Consider the following 9,791-nt stretch of genomic DNA (forward strand, 5'->3'; position numbering starts at 1 on the left):
TTACACGATTGTATACTTCACCTAAACGATCAAGCATCTTGTCTATGCGATAGACGACCTCATCTCCCACTTGCTTGATCGTTGTGTACGGTCTCTCTTCCTCCTCCCCTGTACTAAATCTGAACAAAGCCCACACTTTGGATTCTCACTACAAGAATACTGAGGGCTCTGAATGGTAAGCTTGTTGAATCTACGATCTGGCCACTCTCACCCGTACAAATCAAATGACCGCCCTCATAGGCAAGATTTCACAACTCACTCAAGATTCAGGTCATGTTACCTATGGTCATCTTGGTGAAATGGAACTCTTTGTTATGAACAGTGTTATATAATGAGACTAAACATTTTGTGGTCCGGTCTTATATAAACTTCTTTGTATAGAATATCCCCGCTCACATGTCTATACATGAATGATTATGATCATACCATTTATAGCATTTTACAACAATTGTAACCCCTACGAAGTGGGTCATACTCGTAGTGTCACAAGGATAAGGTACTCAGCCTTATCCATCTACTACAGACCATTTAGGTTATCACTTAAACATGATCCACCCGTATGTCTCTACATACATGTTTAAGTTACTAGATAATCTTGGATATTAGTTTATTGGTTTGTGGTTAATGTAAATAAAATATCATATATTTTATTAAATAGACAATGAGTTTGAATAAAATATCATATATTTTATTAAATAAACAATGAGTTTGTTCAATATATTTACAAACTATAGAACCCTATGAGATTTAGGGCATCAACTCCAATAGCTTGAATTAGGAAAAATGGAGGTGAAGAACTGGTTTTTCAGTAGTGTGAAGAACACTTCTTCAAACATTTTTTTTTCAGCAGAAATCAACTACTTGCATGCCTCATTTCCACTCAGAACTGAAGTTTATATTACATTACTTTCAAGCAACATTTCAAGCAACAAATCTTATGCATGAATTCCAGCTCAAGCTTGAGAATTTGAGTTGTAAAATTAGTGGAACCATGAATGAGCTACTAGGTTGAAGAAGTGGGAAAATCCCAAGATTTTTCTCATTTTCTTCATTTTCCATTTAATTTTGAAACTATTTACAAAATTAAATTTCAATTTCAGTTTTTAATCTTAAAATTAAAACTGAAATTAATTTTACAAAAATCAATATAAAATTAATTTTCTAATAATTAATTAAACAATTTAATTAATTCTAATTAATTTAATGTCAAATCTTAAAGTAATTCAACACTAATTCCACCACCATGAATCCCTATTCATGGATTTAATATTTAAATCATATTTAAATATTAACCAATTCTCCAATTTCGTTTAATTTCAAAATTAAGCGTGTAATTATACCACATATAATTACTAATTCCCTTAATTCGTATTCGAACGATTCAAATTAACTTATCACATTATTCTAAGGCTTATCTGTTTGTGAGCTATAGGAGAACCTAATGGACCTATAGATCATGGATCCCAACGATTCGAAATTAATTGGCTAAACTCTTTACACTCGATATATTGTAGTTGCATTCCCTCACTGTAGATATATTGTGTCCACTCGATATAACATGATTAGTAAGTTAACCCTTCACAGGTTGTTTGTAATAACGGTTGGTTCAAAAGGCTGTTTTACCTCCGAGATTACTTCTTGTTCCTTAAGTCCCACTGATCCTCTAATGAACAATTGGTTTGTGATCCGATCATTAAATCAAGTCCTTCTCGGGCCAATGAGAGGGTGGGGCCCCTTGTTCAAGACCCGAAGTAAGCACTTAAAGGAACAACCTCTCTACTATCCCTAAAAGCAGGTAGGAATAAATTTCATCTTGCACCCTATGTCCCCAGCTATCTACCCGGTCTTACCCCTGAAGTAGGAGGTTTATTGAGTCGGCGCTGTTGAGCCAACCCTCACATATGAAAATCTAAGGATAATCCCAAATAAACAGGAGTTCATAGTTAGCTCAGGATTAAGGTTAAGTTACCTAAGTCATCGTTTTGAAATTGTTAGTCTTAAACAATAAACAATGTTATAAAGTAAAAGTGACTTATTTCTTGGTCCGATCTTGCGCAAACTCATTGCACAGGACACCACCACTCCTCATGTCACTACATGTACGAATCAAGATCACTTCGTCTGTAGCACTTTACAACTCCTTGTAACAACTACAAAGTGGGTCGCACCCGATAGTATTACCAAAATAAGGCACCCAAACTTATTCATATACTATAGATCATTTAGACTATTTACTTGAACTTGATCCACTCTTATGTCTCTACATTAAGTTCAAGTACTCATGTAAGAAATAGTCATGGATCTTTTAGTTTATTGGATTTAATTCTAAAACGAAATAAACAATTCATATATTCAATACAACTTTATTGAATCAAACTTCAATAACAATTTTATTGATTTACATAATGAGTTTATTGTTTACAAACTACGAGTTTTAGGACATCAAATCCAATAGTTCTAACTATATTATTACTTAAAGCGTGCACTTATGCTCATATTAATTAGATTAATTGATCCAAATATGGCCTAAAGGGGCTAACGCAACAAAAATGATCTATATCCAATCCAATAAATAAATGAAAGAGGAATTGGAATATGTAATCACAATTTAGATATCAGTTGGAAAAATGCCAAAACCGAAAAAATAATAAGATTTTTGGCAAATCACGTGTATGTTTTTTTCATAATTCTTTTTTGATCCATAATGGGGCTGCTAGTTTTGTGGTTCATGTTTTAACATTGTAATTGTTGAAGTTGAAGTAAGGATATAGTTATGGCTACAATGTAATTGCTAAGGCTTCACCAGATTACAATCTAATCCATTCAATAAAATGACAATTAATGGCCCCTTCCTGATTCTTCTCAGCAGATTTGAATTTGAAATTTATTTTATATTAGTAAATTAGATTCTATATAACTACTTTTTGAATTAATTTTAGGAGTATATCAACAAGCAGCGAAAGCAACAATATTCAATAAGCACTTTAATTCATTAATTTTGGTAGTAACTAAAGCATGCTCATACAATAACAAGAGGGTTTCAAACCATACCTTTGTAAAACTTCTTGAAATCTTGATTCTCAGCTGCAAACTTCTCCAAATATTGTTGTAGACCACCTCAAGATCTTCCCCGCTATTCTCTTGGAGCTTTAGATTGAGTTGTGAGACTTAATATAAGCTTGAATGAAGGGAACTTGGAGATAACTCACACCAACAACCCCACTTAAGAACAACTTCTTCAACTCGAATTTTTCAGCAAAAACTCTATAGATGCATGCCTCAATTCCACTCCAATCTTCTCTATATATTGCAGACTTTTCATGCAAAGAAGATGGTTGCATGAGATGTAACTCATGCTTGGAGTTATTGAGGCCAAACTTAGGTGGGTTTTGTGTGAGCTAGTTGAAAGTGTTATTGGGAAATACCATAATTCTATTTTGTGTTTCAAACTTTTCAATTTTTACCAAAATGATTTCTAAAATTGAAAATATTATTATTTTTTTAAAATTAATTTCATAAATTATTTTTTCTAATAAAATTAGCAACTAATTGTTTAAACAATTTAATTAATTTTAATTAATTTAATATCAAATATTAAATTAATTTTACACAAATCCACCTTCATATATTTAAATCATATTTAAATATTAATTCTCCTATTCTATTTAATTCTTAAAATTAAACGTGTAATTATATATCATATAATTACTAATCCATTTAATTCTAATTTGAACGTTTCAAATTAACTTATCACACTGCTTTAAAGCTAAACCATTTACGAGCTAGTAGGGGGACCTCGCGGACCTATAGATCATGGGCTCCAAAGATCCAAGATTAATTGGCTAAACTCATTACACCGAATTAACCCTATTCATTAACTAATGGGTCACTCCACTAAAGCCCATAGTTGAACTCTCCTCATCGTAGATATTATGTTCACTTGATATAACCATGATTAGTAAGTTAACCCTTCACAGGTTGTTCGTAATAACGGTTGGGTCAAATGTTTGTTTAACCCCCGAGATTACCTCTTGTTCCTTAAGTCCCGCTGATCCTCTAATGAACAATTGATTTGTGATCCAATCATAAAACCGAGTCCCTTTCAGGCGAATGAGAGGGTAGGGCCCCTTGTTCAAGACCCGAAGTCAGCACTTAAGGGAACAACCTCTCTACTATCCCTAAAAGAGAGTAGGAGTGAATTTCTTCTTGCACCCTATGTCCCCAGCTACCTACCCAGTCTCTGTCTCTTATACACATCTAGATGTGTATAAGAGACAGCACCCTATGTCCCCAGCTACCTACCCAGTCTTACCCCTGAAATGGAGGTTTATTGAGTGGGCGTTGTTGAGTCAACCCTTACCTATGCAAATTTAAGGATAATCCCGAATAAATAGGAGTTCACAATTAGCTCAAGATTAAGGTCAAGTTACCTAAGTCATCGCTTTGAAATAGTCAGTCTTAAACAGTAAACAACATTATAAAGTAATAGTGACTGATTTCGTGGTCCGATCTTGTACAAACCCATTCGCACAGGATGCACCTACTCTTCATGTCATAACATGTACAAATTAGGATCACTTTGTTTGTAGTACTTTACAACTTTTTCTAACAACTACAGAGTATGTCGCATCCAATAGTGTTACCAGAACAAGGCACCCAACCTTATTCATATACTATAGATCATTTTAACTATTTACTCGAACCTGATCCACTTTTATGTCTCCACATAAATTTTAAAGTACTCATGTAATAGTCATGGGTCTTTTAGGTTTATTGGATTTCTAATAAGCAAAACATATATTCAATAACATCTTATTGAATTTTCAGAATAAGTTTTATTGTTTACAAACCACGAGTTTTAGGACATAAAACCCAACATTAATGACCCTTTTCATGCTTTTTTCTATAGTTATTGTTTTTTCTACAACGAATTAGGCTTATATTTTATGGTACATGGGATGGAATTTCTCATTATCATGATTTTCAGGTTGTTAAGGCGTATATTCCGTCAAACTCATCATTTCGACAATTTGTGGAACATATCTAAGGTAAACTTTTTCCCTTTGACAATCTAACCAGCAATTCAAATCTCATTATGATTGATGAAGATAAGGGTATTTTGTGGTTGATGTCGGTTTTATCAGTCTGCCCCCAATATGATATATTTGTAGTTGTTAAGCATGTATTTGCTGTTGATCGAGTTCTAAAAATACACTGTATTTGAAGAATGAGTTAGCAGGAACGAAGTGATGGCCCTTTGCTTCCTTGTCTTTTCCCCTAATTATTCTAGTAGCTCCCAATCTTTCACTGATTCTTGTTATTCTTTCATATTTTTGTTCTTTTATCACTTTAATCCTTCTTCGAATGCATTTGAATGGTTGATTATATTTTAAATTTATGTGTTAAAAGTTGGTTATAAATAGATGTATAATTTGTTTATGTTTTGGAATTCTAAAAAGTAGAGGATAATATTTTATATATAAAAGATTTATTTAATTTCTCTCAAGATTACAATTAGTTTAAAAACACAATTTGATTCCTATATTTTAAAAAACAAGTAGGTAAACCTTTATTTATATTTGAAAAAAAATAAAGAAACTCTCTATATATCATATCTAAAAAATTTGGTTTATCACTTTGTTCATACCAAAGAAGGGGAAAAATATGTGCAAAACATATGATAGTGAATGTACATAAAGAAAGATTGGGGAAATTTTAGCTTTGCTTACCTGTGGAAAAGGTTGTGGATATTGTCGATGTTGTGATTTGGCTATAGAGATAGGTTAGATTTGCCCTTCTTCTCAGAAACAATCAACAAAGAAGTGTCTTTAATGAGAAAACGAGTTTTAGAGAAGATTATAGTTGATCATGCAAAAGATTGGGGTTAGATTACCTATTGACAAGGCATTTTCTGGTAGATTTTGGGGGCATCGGAATGGAAAAAATCTTCCTAACCTCAATTTTTTGTTGTGGTCAATGGAAAAGATGGATTTTTTCCACCACGTTGATGGTCGATTGGGTTACTGGATGAGAGGGATGTGGAGCGTCATTTATCTTTTGATTTGGGAAAGAGATTAGATTTTGGGGTTTTATTTTTGTTTTTATTGTTCTAAATGCATGCCTTGTTTAGTATGATAATGATTCATTATAAGATTCATTTTTTAGCATGGTAATTGTTTACATACAGTGTATTATTTTTTTTTTTTAAGGATTAAGTCCAAAAATAATGTAATTTTTGAAAGTATTGACAAAAATAGTGTATATAGGAAAGAAATTACAAAACTAAGGTGGATGAGAAACATATTGACAAAAATAGGGTAGTAAAATCGTGTACTTGGTACACGATTATTGTTGTGGCCTCCATGTCAGCATATGACTTGGTCAATGAAGACCAAACTCGTGGACGGGATCCATGATTTTCCATTTTTATTTTTTTAATTGTTTTCATAATTTCCTATTTAATAAGTTTCCATATAAAAAAATGGAGACAAAATTCGTGGATGGGGTCCACAATTTCCATATTTTTATTTTTTTAAATTATTTTCATGATTTCCCATATTAATAAGTTACCATATAAAAAAATTCGAGAAAATTTTGAATTAATTACATGTTGCTATTATATTAATTTCTATACTGAATGAAATTTTAACGAAAGGTATATATAAGTATATATTTCTTTTTTTAATGAAAAAATCTTGAGGTCAAATTTTGGAATATACAAAAGATTTTTTTTTTTCAAGTCGATAAATTAAAATTTGCTTCATCCAACGAATTTGTTAATGTAACATTATATTCAGGTTCTCACTAAAAAGAAAAAAAAAAAACTCGACTTCAGGTTAATGGTAGCAGTTTATTTTTTTAAAAATAAAATGAAAGGATTTGCTTTCAAAATCCATAAATATTAAAACCAACTCTATTTTTGTCAATATTTTCATACCAACTTTATTTTTGTCAATAAATATTAACATAACATTATCTAAAAAAAAAAAAATCCCAAAATTAAGTTCAAGTCAAATGTAATGTTTATCTTTAATTCATAATTCATGAATTTTCTAAAAAAAATGCATAAGTAGATATCGTCAAAAAAACAATCTCATAAATAAATTTTAAATTTAATTGGTATATATAATGTCATTAGTAATAGAATATAGAAATCAATCTTTTTAAATTCTATAACAAAAAAATTCCTAATCTTTAATGATCAAACATTTTGTTTAAAAAAATTGTCAAACATCAATGTTCCTTCAATTTATTTCTTTTTATTCTTGTAAATAGTCAAACATTAATGTCCTTACCAAAATAATCAAACCTTATTCATGGTATAGTCTTAAATCTTTACTTGGCATGTGGTTGGAAAATTGTGGACCCCATCCACAATTTAGCCTTAAATCGTAGATCGGGTACACGATTTATATGCTGAGTCGACACTCGTGGACTCCGTCCACGATTTCACAACCCTATTTTTTTTAATATTTTCAAACCAATTCTATTTTTGTTAATAAATATTAAAATAACATTATTTAAAAAAAATCAGAAAGAACGGTAAGAGTAAGCTAGAAGAAGATTTTTGAAACATTTGATTTTGAGAAATTGGTTTAAATGTCATTTGACGACGGTACAAGCACCAAAATTATTTTCCAACTTAAATCTAATATAATATACAAAGAGAGAGGTAATTGTTTTAAATGGTAAATTTGAGATATTTTTAAGTATAGTAAAATGTTATATCAGTAATAGATCGCGATAGACATCTATCATCGTAGTCTATCACTAATAGATAGTAAAATTTTGCTATTAAAATTATTGCTTGGTTAAATGCAAGTTATATTTTTTAAAATGTCATCTTGGTCCTTACATTTTAAAATTTATTCAATTTTAGTCTCTATATTTTTTATTGTTCAATTATTTTCAATCAATTTTAAATTTAGTATCTACTAATTTATTATTTGTTTTTTAAAAGAAAAACCATTATCTATTAGTATTTTTACTACAAAATTTGACACCAATTACAGTGAAATTTGATTTTAAGGGACTAAATTTAACATTTACTTAATGACTAAAATTATATTGTGCAATTAAAAGTACAATAAATAAAACTGAAGGCATCAAAATAGTATTTTAATTTTTTTTCTTAACTTTACAAAATCATGTGGCTTAAGCTTAATTAGTTTAACTATGATATGATTTACTCAATTGATTAAATAGAGGAAACGTTAAGCTAAAGATTTTTATTTTCCATTCATACAAAACAAATTTTGACTCATCACACGGATTTTTTATTCAAATTAATGGAAGATATTTATTGGATTATAAAAATATATGAAAAATGATTGTACAAATGCTTTCCTATCCTTACAGGGCTGCATAGTAGTCAATCCATCAAAATATACATAATTATGTAAAAAATTCAATTAGAATATATATATATATATATATATATATATATATTTATCTATTTATTTATTTATTCTTGGGTAGCCATTAGCCAATGTGCCTATGCAAATCTCACAAAAGTGATTCAAATCATTTAGCCTATTTAACAATGTCCATTAAAATATCGGAAAAAAGAAAGTTGATGTCCACAAATATTTTTTTAAATAACAATTTTTTGAAAAGAAATTATAAAATAGCAATCTTGTTCAAAATATTCCGATATAACATAACAAAAAAAAAAATACAGATATAACAAAATTTGGATTCTGCTTTTGAAATCTATCGATGATAGACCAAATCAATGTTATAAGTCTATCGGCCATAGAGTCTATCATGGATAGAGTTTGCTATATTTGTAATTCTTAAAAAATGTTACTATACACTTAATTATTATCCCTAAAAGTGTTACTCGAGACAATTATCCTTAATTAATAATTTTTTATATTTTAAAAATAAGTTAAAATATTTATAGTTTACATTATATTCACACGAATGACATATTATTGCTTATTTTTTTGTATTTTGAATTTTTGAACATGTCGAGTCACTCTTCATATCAATGTTAAATCCATGAAAATGTCTATACATCTACGAAAATTTAGGTCTTGTTTGATAGTAATTTGGTTTTTAATATTTGAAAATTAAATCTATAAACACAACTTTCATATGTTGGTTTCAGTGTTTTGTTGTCTACCTTTTATGTTTTTTATAAAAAAATTAAAGTTAGAATTTAAAAACTAAGAAAATAGTTTTCAAAAACATTTGTTTCTTTCTTTCTTTCTTTCTTTTTTTTTTTTTTTTTGAAAATGGTTGAAAAATTCAAATATTTACATAGATTGTATATAAACTATGAGTTATATATGACCGTGTGAGAAAATAAACATAAATTTAAAATTTTAGGATCTTTTTTTATAACCATTTTGTTTTTGGTTTTTGGTTTTTAAAAATCAAACCTATTTACTCTCCATTTCTTATAATGGTTGAATTCTAAGGCAAATTAAAAAAACAAATACAAATTTTTAAAAGCTACACTTTTTATTTTAAAAAATCAAGTCAAATTTAAATTTGACGATTTTTTTAAACTATTAGTAAAAGGTAAGTAATAAAGGAAGAAATTTAAAAGTGAAAATAATATTTTCAGATTTAATTTTTAAAAATAAAAAATAAAAGTAAAATAATTATCCAAGGAGATTTAAATCATTATCAAACCACATCTTAATAATATTATTTCAAGTTACTTTGTAAAATGAATTATACAAAGTTATATATATATATAAATGCAATGACTTTCATTGAGAGAAAAATGAAAGAATATAAGGACATACAAAAAGCCAAGCTCACAAAATCCCCTTCTCTTG

Source organism: Benincasa hispida, chromosome 9 (assembly GCF_009727055.1).
Source record: "Benincasa hispida cultivar B227 chromosome 9, ASM972705v1, whole genome shotgun sequence".
NCBI classification, from domain to species: Eukaryota; Viridiplantae; Streptophyta; class Magnoliopsida; order Cucurbitales; family Cucurbitaceae; genus Benincasa; species Benincasa hispida.